At 44.1% G+C, this 21,241-nt stretch overlaps 1 long non-coding RNA gene across 1 annotated transcript in view; it reads right to left on the reverse strand.

Annotated features, from left to right (window-relative positions):
• Positions 1-21,241, reverse strand: part of LOC140596254 (uncharacterized) — a 38,543-nt gene that overhangs the window by 11,781 nt on the left and 5,521 nt on the right. The gene's annotated exons all lie outside the window — the stretch shown is intronic.

Below are 21,241 nucleotides of genomic sequence, written 5' to 3' on the forward strand. Positions count from 1 at the left end.
GGACCCTCCCTTTTCTTAGAGGCTTTAAACCGAAAGCCTATCTACTGGGCAGCCCAGGTGGCTCAGCGGTTTAGCGCTGCCTCTGGCCCAGGGTGTGATCCTGGAGACCAGAGATTGAGTCCCACATGGGGCTCCCTGCATGGAGCCTGCTTCTCCCTCTGCCTGTGTCTCTGCCTCTCCCTCTCTGTCTCTCTCATGAATAAATAAATAAAATCTAAAAAACAACAATAAAGCCTATCTACTGCATTCAAAGAGAAAAGTCTTTGCATGCCAGGGGTAGCTTTTTCTGCAAATATTTACTGAGTGCCTATATGTGCCAGGGTAGAAAGAGAACAGAGATGACCTTTGCAATTAACTTGATTTCATCACCCCTCCGTTGGAATATGAGCCAGTGCCCTTTGCTTTGCTCAGGAAACCTCACATGCGGCGACCCAGATACCCAACTATTTTGAAGACCTTATAGGTGACAGAATCCTAAGTGGGTCAGGCATTGTGACTTAGGACACAGGCTTCCAAACAGCCCATATATCTTATACCTGGATGTTGACCCGAGGCCACTGAGACCTCATACTTTGAGATACCTATCTTTAAGCAGCTCAGAGATCTCGCACCTGGACACAGACCCCAACTAACTCATAGGCTGTACTGGAACAATGGGACACAGACTCCCCAAGAGCTCCCAAGTCCTCGAATGTCACCTTATATTCTGGGAGTCAGACCCCACACCACATCAGAGAATGAGCTTTCTGGGATGGAGAGGTACAGACATCTCAGACCTCACAACCTGGGATACTGCCACCCAAGCTATTCAGAGCCTTTACACCATGATTGGCAATTCCCAAACGAGACTTCACATCCTGGGGTAGACACCCCCTTCTCCAGAAGTGAAGATGTGACACCTGGACATAGACTGCCCAAATGCTGAGGCCTCGTGCTCTGAGCACCAATCCCTAAATGATCCTGAAATCTCCTACCTTGGACACAGAACCCCAAATTGCTCAGAGATACCCTGGAAAGTAGAGCCCTAAGCATCCCAGAGGCCTCTCCCTAGAACAGAGTGCCACAAAGAATTCAGAGACTCAAGTCTTAGACACAGACTCCCAAAAAGTAGATCTCACAGCCCAGAAACAGACCTTGTTCAGAGAATACCAAACCTGGGAAACACCTATATACTGCTCAGTGGCCCTGTACCTTCTTTTTTTAAAGATTTTATTTATTTATTCAAGAGAGAGAGAGGCAGAGACACCGGCAGAGGGAGAAGCAGGTTCCATGCAGGGAGCCCGACATGGGACTCAATCCCGGGTCTCCAGGATCAGGCCCTGGGCTGAAGGCGGCGCTAAACCGCTAAGCCACCTGGGCTGCCCATTCCTGTACCTTCTGACACAGACCCCAAAAGAGTTCAGAGTCAGGACAGCTTAGGAAAGACTACCTAACTTCAGAGACCTCCCACTTTGTAACTCACGTACCCAAAGAGCTCAGAGACCTGAAAATCTGATTACAGACCCCCGCAAAGCTTCACAACCAGGGATAAAGACCCACCAGTTTCACAGAGAACTTACAAACTGGGATAAAGATGGACAGACAGACCTCACACCCTCTTCTCTGACCACCAGACCAACTCGGAGACCTCATGCCCTGAACATGATACTAGAGAGCTCCAAAATCCCATAGGCTGAAACACAGGCCTTAAACCAGCTCAGAGATCTTGCACCCTTGACATAGATTCCTGTTCAGAGATGTTATGTACTGGACAGATTTCCCCCAAATAGCTCAGAGCCTTCATACACTGAGATAGATCCCCAAACAGCTCAGAGGCCTTCCACTCTGGTTCACAGAAGAGCTCAGAGACCTGAAAATCTGGACACAAGTCCTTTACATAGCTTAGAGACTGCAAGCCCTGGAATACAGATCACAAATAACTCAGATCACACATCCTGGATGCAGACTCCAAATGGCTTAGAAACCTCATATCATAGGCTCCCATCCCCAAATAGCTCAAGGTCTTCCCAAAAGGAAAGGTATACACTCTGAATGATTCAGAAATACCACACCCTGAACTCAGACCCCTAAACCATTTATGGAACTCCCACTTTGTACCCATATCCAGAAAGATTTCAGACACCTGACACTCACAGACACGGATCACCAAAGGGCCTAGACACCTCACATTCTGTTCAGTCTGCCACAAACAGAGGAGAGATCCAGTAATGGACACAGACTCACAACAGCTTAGGGATTTCACGTTGTGGACACAGGCTCTCAAACAACCCAAAGAACTTCTAACCAAGTAGGGAGAGAAATACAAAAGAGTTCAGAGACAACACATGTCGGTGATATATGCCCACATAGCTCGACACCTCCCATCATGGGACAGAAACCCTCAAAGAGTTTATTAACCTCACAGTCTGGAAAGGAGACCACAAACAGGCCAGAGACCTCACATATCAGATATACAATGCCAAAATGCTTAAGAGTTAACAAACCTTCCACCCTAGGACACAAACGTACCCCCACCCCCAGCTCAGGGACATAATGCCTGGACAAAGACCTCCAAACACCCAGGAAATGTCATTAGTAATAGAACCCCAAACCACTCAAACCCTGGAAACAAACCCCTGATGGGTCAGAGACCCCATACCCTGGGATGAGACACTCCCAATAGGAGCTACCTCACCCTTGAAAACACACCACAACAGGAATCTCAACACCAAGGGATACAGAGCTCACACTCTGGGTCACAGAGGGTAAAGCACCTCAGAGGCCCCCAAAAGTATAAAGACATCAGTAGAAAGACATCAAACCTGAAACCAATCCTGAAACTGCTCTGATAAATCACACCTGAGGACAAAACCCACATCATAGATAACTCATTCCCTGGGACATGGGCTCAAAACAGAAGAGGTTGAACACAGATACTCAAACACACCTGAGTTCTGAGAGTCATAGATCCCAAACAGCCCCGCCACCTCATACCTAAAAGGAGAGAGTTCTGAGTAGTTCAGAGACTCCATACTCGACACAGCCCATCACAAAGTGAAGAGATTTTACATACTGAATGAAGACCTCCAAACAGCTCAGGAAACTCACTAACTGGGCACCCTCCTCCTCCCATTTAAAGCTCAGAGACTATGACCCTGGAATAGACCCTTAATGAGTCTGATGTATCACACTCTATGACTGAGACTTCCTAAGAGGAAGAGACTCTGCACCTGAAAATATACCCCAAACATGTTGAGAAACTCTCAAACCAAAAGAGCTCAGGGACCATGTATTCTGGGACACAGGGACCAAACAGCTCAGAGGTCATACAGTGTAGACACAGCCACCCAAACAGCTCTGTGAACTCACCCCTGGTATGTAGGACCAGAAAAAACTCAGAACCCTCGGCTCTAGGATTCAGAAATCCTTCTGAGACTTACGGTATAGACCTCAAAATATAATTCAGAGAATATGCTGGATGCAGAGCAGCAATCAGAGACTTCAAATCCTGGAACACATAGACCCAAACGGATCAGGGACCTCACATCCTGGAGGTACATACAAAATAGCTCAGAGAATTTAAATTCTAGGAAATACATGCCCCTAAAGAACAGACCTCACATCCTGTGACATACTCACAAAAAGATCAAAAACTATTTTTTATATTCCCCAAATGAATGAGACCTAACTCTGGGAAACAAACTAGGGGTGGTAGAAAGGGAGGTGGGGGGGGGTGACTGGGTGATGGGCACTGAGGGGGGCACTTGGTGGGATGAGCACTGGGTGTTATTCTATATGTTGGCAAATTGAACACCAATACAAAATAAATTTATAAAAAAAAGATACCAATCTTACCTATGTTTCTTTTTTTTTTTAATTTTTTTTATTTATTATTTATGTATTATAGTCACAGAGAGAGAGAGAGAGAGGCAGAGACACAGGCAGAGGGAGAAGCAGGCTCCATGCACCGGGAGCCCGACGTGGGATTCGATCCCGGGTCTCCAGGATCGCGCCCTGGGCCAAAGGCAGGCGCCAAACCGCTGCGCCACCCAGGGATCCCTTTACCTATGTTTCAATAATGGAAAAATAGTTTTAGATTATTGGCCAAATATACCAGTTATATACTTGCTTAATCTTGAATAAAAGTATAAATTTAAAAAAAAAGATCAAAAACTACATGAGTGGAGAGAGACACCCACAGCTATTTCAGAGAAATAGCATCCAGGGATGTATGCCCACAAACAGATTGTAGACCTCAATCCCTTGAGACATCTCCATATAAACATACCAGAGACCTCACATGCCAGGACATATACTCACAAACATTTTTTGAGTACTCATATCCTGGGAAATAAACTAAAGAATGGATCAGAAACTTCATATATTGGGACCTACACCTACAAAGATACTCAAAGCCTAGGATATAAACTCAAAACCCCTCAGAGATCTTACATCCTGAGACAAAGAAAAGGCAAAACAAGATGACCTGGGACAGGGGGATCCCAGGGTGGCTCAGGGGTTTAGTGCAGCCTTCAGTCCAGGGTGTGATCCTGGAGACCCGGGATCGAGTCCCACGTCAGGCTCCCTGCATGGAGCCTGCTTCTCACTCTGCTTCTCCCTCTCTGCCTGTCTCTCTGTCTGTCTCTCTCTCTCTCTTTCTCTGTGTGTGTGTGTGTGTCTCATGAATAAATAAAATCTCTAAAAAAAAAAAAAAAAAAGATGACCTGGGACATAGAGCCACAAACAGATCAGAGACCACATGCTGTTGACACACAGACCAAGAACAGATTCTCCCATCCTGAGACACACAACCACAGAGGGATCAGTCAATTTGTATCTTGATGTGCACCCAACAAACAAATCTGACATCGTGGGGCACAGACCCTCAGAGATGTCATACCCTTGGATGGATATCTGCAGACAGGTAATACACCTTGCAAGCTGGAAATACACGGTGAACTAGATAGATGAAAGACTTCTCATCCTGCAACACAAATCCAAAAAGTGGTCAGAGAACTCATGTCTTAGGACACATACTCACTGTCCTAACAGAGACTTCATATCCTAAGACACACCCGCAAAACATCAGAGGGCATACACCATGGGATGTACACCCACAGGGAGATCAGACACTGCCCACGGGGACATACATAGAAAGAGAGCAGAGAGATGCACATTCTAGGAAATACACTAAAATATCCTGGCGAATACATCCACAGAAAGATAAGAGACCTCAAATGTTTGACAGTACACATAAAGGGATTGGAAATATCACATCCCAGGACACAGAGTGACAAAATGTTCACAGACCTCACATGCTGGGAAATGGGCACAGAAACTTCACATCCTAGGACACACACCCTCAAAGAGTCCAGACATAAAGACCTGCAAAACGCACCCCCAGACCATTCACAAACCTTGCATCCTGGAACACACACAACAAACAAATCAGAGACCTTATATCTAGGACTATACCTGCAAAGAATACAGACAACAGATCCTGAGACACACCCTTGGAAACATACTGATGACCTGAAATCCTGGGAAGACAGCCACAAACAGATCAGAGACCTCCTACCAGCAAAATACACAAGGTGGAGAAAGACATACATTCTGAAACACACACTCACAAACAGCTCAGAAGAATCCTGTATGGGGAAATACACTCACAAATACCCCAGAGACTTCACATCCTTGGATATACACCAACAGATCAGATACCTCAAAATTTACAAATCACACATGGAATCAGATCAGTCCTCACATATAAGGGAATACACGCAAAAACAGATCAAAGGGCTCATATCCTAGGATGTCCACTGACAAAAGGTTACAGAGACTTCACAGCCCCACACACATGCATCCACACACAGATCAGAGACCTTCAATCCAGTAACATACGTGGACAAACATCTCAGAGAGCCCACATTCTAGAGCATACAAAAAAAAAGACCAGAGACTTCAAATCCACAATCAAGTTAGACACTCTGCATGCTTAAAAGCATACCCCCAAAATACACCAGATGGTAGATATCTTGCGGCATAACCCACAAGGGGATCAGATGATTCGTTGTTTTAGCTTCAAATATCTTTCTTGCTCTCTGACCTCTGCTTCTGCCATCACATTCTGCTTTCTGTGACTCTACTTCCATCATCACATGCCCCCCAACCCGCCAGAATACACGGTCACTTAGTTTTCTATGGTTCCCAAAGGTCCTACCTCCCTAACATAAAGACCCTTGTGATTAGAATGGGTCCTCCTGGGTAATACAGGATAACTGTTCCATCTCATGGTGCTTAATGAATACACATCTGCAAAATCCCTTTCTCCAAGTAAGACAGCATATTTACAAGGTCCAAGAATGGGGTGAGCCCATATTTGGCGATCCATTATGACAAAACAGAACATATGTGCACAAAGAGAAACCTCACCTCCTGGGACATATGTACATACAGTGCTTGAAGACTCTACATCTGGAATTCTACACCTCCAAAAAGATCAGAGATCTTCCACCCTGGAGCATACATGCATAATGTGAGAGAGGTACATTCTGAGACAATCACTAGATAATGCTTAGAGTCTTCACACTCTGGGAGTTAGACCTACAAAAATATAAGAGAACCCACTATCTGGGACATACACACCCAAAGCAAACAGGAACCTGATGTGCTGTGATATACACCTATGCGAAGATCAGGGACCCACATTCTAGGACCCCCAAACAGACGAGACCTCTAAACATGAGACATACACCCAAAAGAGCAGAAAAGCATCTCACATTCTCTCTCTCTCTCTCTCTCTCTCTCTCTCTCTCTCTCTCTCACACACACACACACACACACACACACAAACATCAGGGACCTCACAAACTGGACACAGAAACAAAAAGAGACCTCAATGCTCTTTACCAATGCATCCAAGGAGATAACACACTCATATATGTGACACACATGCACAATCAGATCAAAGACCTGATCTGAGAAATACAACCAAAACCACACCTTTAATCCTGCAACATGAACCAACAAACAGGTTATGGACCTCACACTGGTAAATGCATCCAGATAAATTTAGATACCTGAAATCTTGGGGCATATAGTCTCAAGGATATCAGAGAGCTTAGATCCTAGGATACATGCCCACAAATGGAGATCCTCCCAATAAAGAGGTGAAAGTCCTCATGTGCACAGAAATACACCCAGAGATGTCACATCAGAGAGCCGGCAATGTGGGACATATACGCACCACCAGATCAGAGGCCTCACATCGAAACATACACCTAGAATGAGCTCAGAAGTCTCAAACCCTGGATATATATAGACCTTAACAGATAAGAATTTCACTTCACCACGTATATACCAACAAACAGATCAGAAATGCTCACAATATCCACATAAAGACATCAGACATCTGACGACCTGAAACATAACACCCACAAACAGCTCAGAGACCTAAAACTCTGGGATGTACATTCACCAAACATCACAGATCTCACATCCTAGGACACGTGCTGAAACTGGCCAAAGAGCTCACCTAGGAAAAAAACCACCAAAAACATCAAATAAGTCAGAGACCTCATACCCTATTCATTCATCAGTGAAAAGATCAAACACTTCATGCTATCAGACAAATACCCACAAAAAAGATGAGGGAATTTCCATCACGGGATATATACCCTGCTTCATTCCTGCTTCAGTCACCAGGGGCTTCACACCATGAGACAGAGACAAACAAACAGCTGGAAGTCTCATATTCTAGGACAGAATCCCAGAAACAGATCAGTGTTTTTGAGCAAAAGCAAGTGTATCCACAAAGAAGTCAGAATCCTTACTCCGTGAACACCACCCCCTACAGTTCAGAGAATTCACATCTTGGGAACTGTCTACAAAATCAGATTCTCCTCTCCTAGGCCATATACCCGAAAACAGCTAGGCCCACAAATTCTGTATTACAGAGATCAGAGACCTCACACCCTAGTTCATCCACCCACGCCCAGATCAGAGACCTCCCACAATTAGACATACACTCACAAACTGAGGTGTTTACATCCTTGGATGTGTACCAACAACCAGATGGAGACCTCACAGCCTGGGACACTGTAGTCCTTTCTTCCCAACCCCCTCCCTTTTAATTTTTTTTTTAAAGAAAAGAAGGCTACAGGGTGCCTGGCTGGCTTAGTCAAGCAGAGCCTGTGACTGGGCTGGAGCCTACTAAAAAGAGAAAAAGAGAAAAGAAAGAAAGAAAAAGAAGGCCACGTTGATCCCATTTCTTGAAGATGCAGGCCTTTTTACCTTCTGAGGGCTCTAGACTCGCTGCTGTTAACAAATCAATTCAATCTTCTTGTTGTAAAACAACACACATTTATTATTTTCTATTTCTGCAGATCAGAAGACTGACAAGGAGTCTTAGAGGGTAAAAGTCAAGGTATTTGCTCCTTCCTGAAGTTCCTGGGGGAGAATCTAGTTCGTATAGGACACTTGCGTTCCTAAACTTGTGGCTCCTTCCTCCACCTTCAAAGGCAGCAGTGTTTCATCTTCAAATCTCTCTCTTTGCATCCATCAGTCTCCACCTCTATTTCTCTTTGATCTCTGCTTTTGTCATAATGTCAGTGATTCTGCCTCTGTGTTTCTTCCTACATTGTGTTCTCAGACTCTTGCCTTCGTGTGTCCCTCATAAAATGATTACATTGTGCCTACTTGGATAATCTGGGATAATTTCCCCATCTCAGGGTGCTTAATCCTATCTGCAGAGTCCCCCTCTCCATGTAAATTAACATAATTATAGGTTCCAGGGATTAGGAAGTGGACATCTTCAGGGTATTGTTATTTGGTCACCAGAGACATGTATGCACAAATAGCTCACAGATCTCACATTCAGAGCCATACATTTCTACATAAGTGAGACACCCTCCACCCTCTAACACACATCCAGAAAGAACACACACACACACACACACACACACACACACACACACACCTGGGGACACATACTAAAAAAAATGCTCCGAGTCCTTAAGCACTTGAAATTAAACTCACAAACCTAAGAGAACCCACCATCTAGGTCATACACACACAAACTGCAAAGAGAAACACATTCTTTTTTTAAAAAGATTTTAATGGATAAAGAAGATGTGGTTTATGTATACAATGGAATATTACTCAGCCATTAGAAACGACAAATACCCACCATTTGCTTCAACGTGGATGGAACTGGAGGGTATTATGCTGAGTGCAGTAAGTCAATCGGAGAAGGACAAACAGTGTATGTTCTCATTCATTTGGGGAATATAAATAATAGTGAAAGGGAATATAAAGGAAGGGAGAAGAAGTGTGTGGGAAATATCAGGAAGGGAGACAGAACATAAAGACTCCTAACTCTGAGAAATGAACTAGGGGTGGTGGAAGGGGAGGAGGGCGGGGGGTGGGGGGGAATGGGTGACGGGCACTGAGGGGGACACTTGACGGGATGAGCACTGGGTGTTATTCTGTATGTTGGTAAATTGAACACCAATAAAAATTAATTTATTAAAAAAAGAGTTTATTTATTTATTCATGAGAAGCACACACAGAGAGAGAGGCAGAGACACAGGCAGAAAGAAAAGCAGGATCCACGTAGGGAGCCCAATGTGGGACCCAATCCCAGGACTCCAGGACCACGCCTTGGGCCAAAGGCAGACATCCAACCACCGAGCCACCGAGAAACACATTTTTTAAACATAAACCTACACATAGGTCATACCTCACACATTCGGACATGTAACCACAAACCAAATAGGCCTCACATCCTTGATAAGCCCACACAGAGACCAGACACTCATATACCATGATACACACTCACAAAAAGATCAGGGACCTCATGCGAGAAATACAACTAAAAAGAGATCACTGGCCTCAAATTTTGCCACATGCAACTACAAACAGGTCAGAGGCCTGACATGTAGGACATACACCCACAGTAAGTGCAGAGGCCTGACACCTTGAGATGTAGACCCACACAGAGACCAGAGGCCTCACAACCTGAGATAGCTAGCTACCCGCAAACAAATCAGAGATCTCAAATCCTACCATATATATCAACAATCAAGTCAAAGGCCTCAAGGCTGGGAAAACGAGCCAGAAGGCCATCATAGACCTGAGATCTTGCATCATGTACCCATAGAAAGATTGGAGGCACTGTATTCTGGGACATGCTCTCAAACAAGTCAGAGGTTTCAAACCAAGGCAAATGACCCACCAAGAGCTCTATAACCTCACAGCTTAGACATACGCCTTCAGATCAGATATTTATCAACATATAGATATATTGACATGGATACATATATATATCAGCAAACAAATCAGAAATCTCTTATTCTTGGAAATATACCCCCCAAAGCTAGAGATTTGAATATGCATGTCCCAGCAGCTCAGAGAACTCCTTTGCTGGGACATACACCTATAACGAGTTCAGAGACCAAACATTTCCTAGGGCATGCTAAAAGCCAGCAGGTAAGAGAACTCAGATCCTGGGAGAATACCCTCAAACAGGTCAGAGGCTTCACACTCTGGTTCACTGACCAGGGCATACATCAGACATTTCATACCATCCAACACTACCCACAAACACATCAGGGAATTTGCACCTTAGAACATCCACCAACAGAGATTCCAGACCTCACATAGCCACAGACATATCAGAGACTTCAAACGCCATGAACAGTCCAGAGTCCTCACACCATGTAACATATACCATCCAACAGATCAGGAAGCTCAAATTCTGGGATACGTACCCACAAACAGATTAGAGAACTCTCAATCACACAAAGAAAACACAGGCTTCAAACTCTGCAACATGTACCCACAAACAGATCAGAAACCTCAAGCCCTGAGTCATATGTAACAAACAGATCATAAAGCTCACATCCTGGGATATAATCCACAAACAATGCAGAGGCCATATGTACCCAAGGCGCAGACCCACAAATGGATCAGAGATATGAAATCCTGCAATGCAAAACCACAATCAAGTCAGATACCTCAGAGGCTAAGAAAATACTAGAAACAGATTATAGACCTGAAATCTCTCCTTTTTTTTTAAGACCCGAAATCTTACAATGAAGATCCACAAACACATCAGCAAGCTCATGTGCTGGGACATTTACCAGCAAACAAATCAGAGGCCTCAAGTCAAAGGACATACACCCAGGAAACGCTCAGAAACCTCACATGCTCTGGACGTATGAACCTAAATAAATCAGAGATATAACATGCTGGTGGTATATACATGATCAAACAAATCAGAAACCTATTGCCAGAAGCACCCCCAAACAGATCAGAGACCTAACAACTGGCACATAACCCACACACATCTGATGAACCTCACATAATAGAATGTATTCCCCAAATCAGCTCAAACACCTGGCATCCTAGGACATGTGCACACAAACTGATCAGAGACCTCACATTCTAAGGCATATTCCCACAAACAGCTATGAAACCACGAATTCTGGGACATGCCCCCCCCACACACACAAACATTCTGAAACCTCTCATTGTGGTTCATCCACCCACACATGGATCAGAGACCTCCTGCCATCAGACACACATTCACAAATGGATAAGGGGGTGGGGGGGAGTTCACATCCTGAGATACTAACCGACCACCAGATAGACCTCACAACCTGGGCCACTGAATTCATTTCCTATCGCTGCTGTAACAAGTCACTGCAATCTTAGTGTTGTAAAACAACACAAATTTACAATTTTACCTTTCCACAGGTCAGAAGCTAAAAATGGGTTTCAAAGGGCAAAAATCAAGTTGTTGGCAGAACTGTATCGCTCCCAGAGGCTCTAGGGAGAGGATCTATTTCCTTGCCTTTTACTTCTCAAGCTGCCTGCAATTCTTGGCTGGTGGCCCCTTCCTTCTGACTTCAAAGCAGTGTTTCATCCTCAAATCTCTCTCTCTGATTTCTATATCTGTCATCTTCTCTGACTGATTGTCCTGCCTCTCTCCTGTATGGACCCTTGTGATTACATTGGACTCACCTGGAAAATCCAGGAAAATCTCTCCCAACTCAGGATAATTACTTTATCACATTTGCAAAGGGCTTTTTTTTTTTTTCCAAAGGACCTTTTAACATGGAAGGTCCCATAGTCACATGTTCTAGAGATTAGAATACGGACGTTGAAAGACCTTTACCAACCTTAGATATATATACATGAGCAATTAAAAACATCCCATCCTGGGGTGCCTGGCTGGCTCAGTCGATGAGTTCAAGCCCCACACTAGGCATGAAGTTTACTTAAAAAATAAAAAAATAGGGCAACCCCAGTGGCTCAGCGGTTTAGCACTGCCTTCAGCTCAGGGTGTGATCAAGTCCCATGTCAGGCTCCCTGCATGGAGCCTGCTTCTCCCTCTGCCTGTGTCTCTGCCTCTCTCATTAATAAATAAATAAAATCTTAAAAAAATAAAAACATTCCATCCTGAGACATACACCCGTAAGTAGGTCAAAGACCTCACATCTCATGTCATATGATTCCGAAGAGATCAGAGACCCAGAGACCTCCCAATCTTGGAAATACATCCAAAAAAAAAAAAAAAAAAAAAGAATGAGGCACATGTTCTATGTCATATACCCACCCACAAGGTAGGGACCTCTCAAACTAGGACACATAACCACAAACAGAAGACACCTCACACCCTTACACACACAAAGAGATAATAAATTAAAATACCGTGATAGAAAGGTCCGAATACAAACCTGTGAAATCTGAGAAATGTACCCACACACAGATGAGAGACCTTACAGCCTGAGAAACATACTCACAGATCAGAGATCTCAAGTCTTGTAACACATACCTACAATCAAGTAAGAGACCTCATAGTCTAGGAAAAATACCTCAAGACTGATTATACACTTGACTTTTTCAGAAAACACCCAGCAGGAGTTCAGAGTGCTCATATCTTGGGACATAGACCCACAGAAAGATCAGAGACTCGAGCCAAATTAAGGACACCCCCAACCTGCTGTATACCTCACACCTGGATATACACATCCAAACAGATCAGAGGACCTCTCATCCTGGTACATATATAACTAAACGAATCAGAAATCTTGGAAATATCCATGAACTATCAGACCTAACAACCTAGACATAACTCACAACCACCTCAGACCTCATAGAAAGAGACACACAAAATCAGTAGAGGGACCTCACATCCAAGGACATGTACTCACAAAGAGACCAGAGATCACACATCCCAAGATGTACACCCCACAAAATCCACAATTTAGGGATACACACTCTCAAATAGGTCAGAGATCTCTTGCCTTAGTTCATACACCCACACACATAGATCAGAGGCCTCCACCATCAGACACACTCACAAACACATTCCTAGGATGTGAACAGACAACCGGGCAGAAACATCACAACCCAGGACACTGTATTTATTTCTTATTGTTGTTGGAACAAATCACCACAATTTTAGTGTCGTGGAAAAACACAAATTTATTTACTATATTACGTTTGTGTAGGTTAGAAATCCAAAAACGGGTCTTACAGTATTAAAGTCAGGTGTGAGCAGAGCTGTGTTCCTTCTGGAGACTCTAGGGGAGAATTCATTTCCTTGCCTTTTCCAGTCTCCAGAGCTCCTGTATTCTTGGCCCCGGCCCCTTCACTGGAAAGCCCTCCATGCTTCATCTTCAAATTTCTCTGATTTCTGCCTCCATCATCAATCTCTTCCCTAATTAGGGCTCCCTGGTCACATGTCCTTCACTGGACATCTTTTGAGTCCTATTATTTAGCTAGTACAAGTATATATGCACAATTAGAAATTTCACATCTCAGGACATACCCCCATGAACTGCTCAAGGACTTCACAAGCTGGGACACACACCCACAAACATCTCCATCATCAGATCACTGTATGTGACTTGGCTTGTGTTATTACCTTGTGTCTTGTCCCTCTCATTTCAGGACTCCTTTTTTTTTAAAATAAAGATTTCATTTATTTATTCATGAGAGACACAGAGACAGAGAGAGAGGGGCAGAGACACAGGCAGATGGAGAAGCAGGCTCCATGCAGGTAGCCCGACGAGGGACTCGATCCCGGGACTCCAGGATAACGCCCTGGGCCGAAGGCAGGCGCCAAACCACCAAACCACCCAGGGATCCCCAGCCACCCAGGGATCCCCTCATTTCAGGTCTCTTGTGATTACATTGGATCCACCTAGAAAATCTTCTCATCTTAAGATGCTTAAATATTTTTTAAGATTTTTAAAAATTTATTTGAGAGAAAGAGAAGAGACAGAAAGAGGGAGAGAGAGTGCATGAGCAGGGGGGAGGGGCAGAGAGAGGGAGAAGCAGACACCCTGCTGAGCAGGGAGCCCGATGTGGGACTCGATCCCACGATCTCCCCAAGATCCCCCCAGGATCATGACCTGAGCCAAAGGCAGACGCTTAACCAACTGAGATGCGCAGGCGCCCCTTGAGATGCTTAATTTAATCATGCCTTCAAAGTACCTTTTAACATGTAAGGTTACATCTTCACAGTTTCCAAGGATTAGGACACAAGCATCTTTAGAGGCCTTAAGTCAGTAGAGTAGAGATACACATGCACAAACAATAAGAGACCTCAAATTACAAAACCCATACCTCCAAGAAGCTCAGAGACCTAAAATCCTGGGATATACACTAGAAATAGCTCCCATCCCTCGTCTGCAGTCATACATCTAGAAAGTGATCAGAGACCTCCTTCCCTCAGATACACATCTAAAGAGAGCAGAGAGACACACATTCGGGGACATACACCCACAAACAGGTCTGGGACCTCAAAAATTGGGACACATACTCACAGATAGAACAGACCTCATACCATTGGTTTACAAGCAAAAGAGACAACCCCCCCCAAAAAAACACTCACATACTGTGATATACCCACACAAATGGATCAGAGACTTCATCTGAGAAATACAACAAAAATGGCTTAGAGATCCCAAACGCTGCAACAAGAACCCATAACACACGGAGTGCTTGGGTGGCTCAGTCAGTTAAGCGTCTGTCTTAGACTCAGGTCATAATCCCAGGGTCCTGGGATGGAGCCCCACATTGGGCTCCCTGCTCAGCAGGGAGTCTGCTTCTCCCTCTCCCTCTGACCCTACCCCCACCTGTGCACTCTCTCTCTCTCATAAATAAATGTTTTTTTTTATTTAAAAAAATTTAGAAACATTTTAAAAAAGATTTTGTTTATTCATGAGAGACAGAGAGAAAGAGAGTCGAGGGAGAAGCAGGACCCCCTGGGGAGCCTGAGGCAGGACTCGATCCTAGGACCCCAGGACCATGGCCTGAGCCAAAGGCAGATGCTCAACCACTGAGCCACCCAGGTATCCCTAAAAACATTTTTTTTAAAGATTTTATTTATTTGAGAAAGAGAGAGAGAGCACAAGAAGGGAGAGGGGCAGAGGGAGAAGGAGAACCAGACTCCCTCCTTCTCATGCATGTTCTCTCAAACAAATAAAATCTTAAAAAAAAAAAAACCACAACACATTAGAGACTTCACATCCTGGGGAATACAACCAGAATAATTAAAGATGTTTAACATTGGGGCAGCCTGGGTGGCTCAGCGGTTTAGCTCTACCTTCAGCCCAGGGCGTGATCCTGGGGACCTGGGATCAAGTCCCGCATCGGGCTCCCTGCATGGAGCCTGCTTCTCCCTCTGCCTGTGTCTCTAACTCTGTGTGTGTGTGTGTGTGTGTGTGTGTGTGTGTGTGTGTGTCTCATGAATAAATAAATAAAATCTTAAAAAAAAAAAGATGCTTAACATAAGACCCATAAGGAAATGAGAGCTCAAATCCTGGGGCACATACCTGCAAATAGATCAGAAGCCACAATCCTGAGACATATACCCACAAAGAGCTCAGAAATCTCAGACCTTGAATATACACACTTTAACAAATAAGAAACTTCACATCCCGTTACACATTGGGCTCCCATTACACATTGGGCATCCCTGTTCAAGGATATAAACCAGAAATCTCATATACTTGCATCAGAGGCCTAACAAGCTGGGATGAACACCCTCAATCAGCACAGGGTACTCATGCCTGGGATGTACATTTACAAATAGCGCTAAGACCTGACATCCTGGGACATGCATTCAGAAACTGATCAGGGAATTCACATCTTGGGAAAACCCCCTCAAACATGCTAGCCCTTTTAGCCTGGTTCACTTAGCAGAACACAGACCAGAATCTTCACATCATATACTCTCCCACACACAAATGATCAGAGAGTTCACATCCTGGGGTGTACTTCAACAAACAGAATCAGGAGCTCACAACCTGAACATGTAGCCATGGAGACCACAGACCTCAAACCTGGCAATATATGCCTGCAAAGAGATCAGAGACCTCACACTCTGAGAAATATGCCAACAAACAAATCGGGGGGCTCATCTTGGGATGTACTCCAAAACGCATCAGAGACTGTATACAACCAGAAGTGCCCACGAATAGATCAGAGACCTCAAATCCTGCAACATATGCTTCTGAGACCAGATGTGCTATGAAGAAAGAGCCACAAAAGATCACAGAACTAATACCTTGTGATATATATCCACAAAGAGATCAGAGAGTTCATATCCTGTGACATATACTTAATAAGAGATCAGAGAATTAAGGGTCAAGGGACATATACTCACACAGCAAGCTCTTTCCAACCTCACATCCTAGACACTCATAACTAAACAGAGTAAAGACCTTATATTCTGGCATATATACCACCAAAGAAAGTAGAAAGTTCATTATCATCAGAAATATATCTGAAACACATTAGAGGCCTAATAATCTAGAAGTTGTATTCTAGATACAAACATCATAAAGACCTCACATACTGTACTTATACCCCAAATCAGTTCAGATGCCTCACATGCCAGGATAGGCACACACAAACAGATCAGAGACCTCACATTCTGAGACATACCCCAACAAACAGCTCAGAGACCACAAATGTTGGGACACTCACTCTCAAATAGGTCAGAGACCTCACACTCTGGTTCATCCACCTGCACATAGATCAGAGACCTCCCGCCATCAGACACACACTCACAAACAGATGGGGGAGTTCACATCCTGGGGTGTGTGCTGACCACGAGAGAGAGACCTCACGACCTGGGCCACTGTATTCATTTCCTATCGCTGCTGTAACAAGTCACTGCAATCTTAGTGTTGTAAAACAACGTGCATTTATTATCTTATATTTCTACAGGCCAGAACACTGAAAATGAGTCCTAGAGAGATAAAAACAAGTTGTCAGCAGACCTGCCTTCCTCCCGGAGACTCCAAGACAGAATCCATTTCCTTGCCTTTTCCAAGGGCTGCCTACATTCCCTGGCTTGTGGCCCCTTCCCCCACCTTCAAAGCCAGCAGGTTTCATTTTCAAACCTCTCTCTAATCTAATCTCTCTTCTCTTGGCTTCACTTGTCGTTATCTCCTTCTTGCAGTCTGTTTCTATCTTTATATCACCATCTTTGATGCACTTGTATCACTCTCTCAAAGCTCCCAGTCTCAAAGTGTTTCACTTCATTACACTGACAAAGTCTTTTTGCCAGAAAGTTAACATAATCACAGGTTCCAGGGATTGGGACACAGGTATCACTGGAGGCCAGTACTTAGTTAAACTGACCACAGACATGATGTACATGGCACAGAGATATGAAATACACTCACAGACCAATCAGGGAGCTTACACCTCTTATATATACCTACAAATGGATCAGGGACTTAACAGCCTGTAAAGTATAGCCATAAGGAAATCAGAGACTGGGGGTGCCTGGCTGGCTCAGTTCATAAAGTATGACTCTTGATCTCGGGGTCATGAGTGTGAGCCCATGGTGAGCATAGAGCTTACTTTAAAAAAAAAAAAAGAAAAGAAATAACAGACTTCAAATCCTGCAACACAAACCTACAAACAGTTCAGAGACCTCTCACAAACTAGGTAGTACATCCAGAAACGGATTCTGGTTCTTGCACCCAGCACATATACTGACTATCACATGAGAGCCCTCGAAGCCTGGAACATACACCCATAAAGAGTTCACATAAGGCACTTGCTGTCATTCACTCCAAAACAGAGCAGAAACCTCATAACCTGGGATATACCCACAAGCCCATTACAGCTCTTACTCCCTAGGACTGACACACACACACACACACGCACAGCTCAGACACCTCACACACCGGGACACTCACTCCCAAGCAGAGCAGAGACTTCACGTCCTAGAATATACAACAAACAGACCAGAGAACTTACATCCTTAACAAAATTCATAACCGGGCAGCACGTACTGAAACATACAGGAAGGAACAGAGAGGAGACCTCACACCCCGAAACAACCACAGAAAAGTCAGAAACCTTATGTTCTGGACATACACACCCTAAAAGATCCACGACTTCACATTCTATGACATATGCCCACAAACAAATCAGAAACCTCAAATCTTGGCAAATAACCCTCCTAGCAAATCATAGAGCCTATACAACCTGGGACATATACCTGTAAAAAGTAAAGAAAGGAATTCTGGGACATACACCCACAAGTGATCAGAGACCTTATATTCTGGGGCGTATACCCACAAACAGCTAGGGTCCTTACATCCTGAGACATATATGCACAACCAGATCAGACTTTACACCTTTGACAAATGCAAATAGATCAGAGACTCCCATTGGGTGATTTACACCAACAGAGAGATCAACAACCTCACAGCCTGAGACATGCATACATCATACATACATCATACATACATACGTGTATCAGGGAACTCCAATCCTGTAATACATACCACAAACAGCTGAGACTTCACATAGCAGGAAATATACTTAGACACAAAACAGAGTCCTCTCAAATTGGGACCTACTGCTCAAAAGAGAGGAGAGAGGGGCAGCCCAGGTGGCTCAGCGGTTTAGCGCCGCCTTCAGCCCAGGGAGATCCTGGAGACCTGGGATCGAGTTCCACGTCGGGCTCCCTGCATGGAGTCTGCTTCTCCCTCTGCCTGTGTCTCTGCCTCTCTCTGTGTGTGTCTCTCATGAATAAATAAATAAAGTCTCAAAAAAAAGAGAGAGGAGAGAGCTCCCATCTTGGGAATAGACCCACAAACAAATAAGAGGCCTCACATGATGGGACATACACTCTCACTCAGGTGAGAGACCTCACATGTTTGGAAACACACAAGGAATAGATGAGATACTTCACACTGTGGGTCATGAACCCTTGAAAAGATCAGAGACCTCACACCACAGGATGCAAATCCAAAAAGACCTCACAGACTTCACACACCGAGACATACACCCACAGACCTCACCCCCACATTCATACAACCACAAACATATCAGAGAACTTACACCCTTGGCATACACTCATGAAAGACACCTCACACACTAATAATTATAGTGACAAACATCACAGACCTCAAATTCTGACGCTCACATGCACAAACATCAGTGACCTCACACTCCAGGATATATACCCACAAACATGATCAGAGAGCTCCCATTCTGGTGAATGTACTCTCGGAGAGATCAGAGACCTCACGACAGGGACATACTTGCAGAAACAACGTGGACACATAATATTCTAGGGCATACTGCCACAAACCAAACATAGACAAGATGCCTGGGAATTATAATCATAGTGATGAAAGACTTCAAGCTCCTGATACAGTTATGAGAAGGTCAGAGATCTTACATGCAGAGACATATCAGGAGCTTCTTACTTTGGAACATATACCTGGAAACAGGTAGGGGACCTTATACACTGAGAAATACACCCACAAACAGACCTTGACGTATACCAGTGAAGACAGATTCACATACTGGTATATAACAACAAACAGATCAGAGACCTCCCTCCTCAGGATGTACGTCAACAAAGAACTCAGAGAGTTCAAATAATTGAACATACACATCCAAAGAGATCAGAGACCTTTATGCTAGGTCATATAGCCACAAACATATTTGAGAACTCACATTATATGAAATTCTCCCACCCCAAACACCTCAGAGACCTCATTCCCTGGGAAGTACCAATACAAAAGTATCAGAAAACATGGACCCTTGATATACACCCATGAGGAGAGACCTCACATATTGGGACATATATAGGGATAGACAGCACTGAGACCTTACGTTCTGGAACATACAGTCACAAATAGATCACAGATTTCATTTTCTGGTATATACATCCATAAAGAGTTCAGGGAACTTACATCTTGGGAACTGCACCCACAAACATTTTAGAGACCTCACACTCTGGGACATACACCCTCAGACAGAACAGTCCTTATATCCTGCAACATACCTCCAACAAATGGGCCAGAGTGCTCAAACTCCCAGAACACATAACCAAAAAAGCTCAGAAACATACCAACCAGGAAAATAGATCCACAAATATCTCAGAGACCTCATATACTGAAAAATATACCCATAAACATGTCAGAGAATACACACATTGGCACATATACCCACAGAGACCAGAGATCTAACATCCAGGGACATAAAACCAAAAACAGATTAGAGAACTCATACCCTTGATATGCATCCAGAAGAGATACCTCACATCCTGAGAAATACAATGATGAACAGATCAGAGACCTCATACTCTGCGACATACACCCACAAGTGGATCAGAAACATTTACATCATTAGACCATACACCCACAGAGCAGAAACCTCATACCCAAGACATACACATCCAAATAGATTAGGGAACTAACATAATGGAATATACACCCACAAATAAGTAAAACCTCTCTCGTCCTGGGAAACACACACCCAAACAGATCAGAGACCTCATAATCTCATGTACACACATTCAAAAGAGTTCAGTTACCTCACACCCTGGTACATATACCTGTGAACAGAGACCTCATATACTGCAACACAGAGCCACGAGCATGTCAGAGACCCCACACATTTGGGACACATACCCACAAACAACTCAGGAAGTTCATATCGTGGGACATATAGCTATAAACAGTTCAGGGAGCTGACATCCAGAAACACAGATTTCCCCTGCCTTCAAAACCAGAAATACGAATATCTCGACATAGACTTTTGAACACAGCAGAGACTTTATATCTAGAGACTCACTGGCCCAAACTGCTCCATCACCTATCAGCCTGGATACAGATTCCAGTTACCTTCATGATATCTCTTCCTGGGACTTAAAACACCATACACTTCAAAGAACAAACAAAACCTGTACGTGACCCTCCAAAGAGTT

The sequence above is a fragment of the Vulpes vulpes genome, chromosome X (genome assembly GCF_048418805.1).
Source record: "Vulpes vulpes isolate BD-2025 chromosome X, VulVul3, whole genome shotgun sequence".
Taxonomy (NCBI): domain Eukaryota; kingdom Metazoa; phylum Chordata; class Mammalia; order Carnivora; family Canidae; genus Vulpes; species Vulpes vulpes.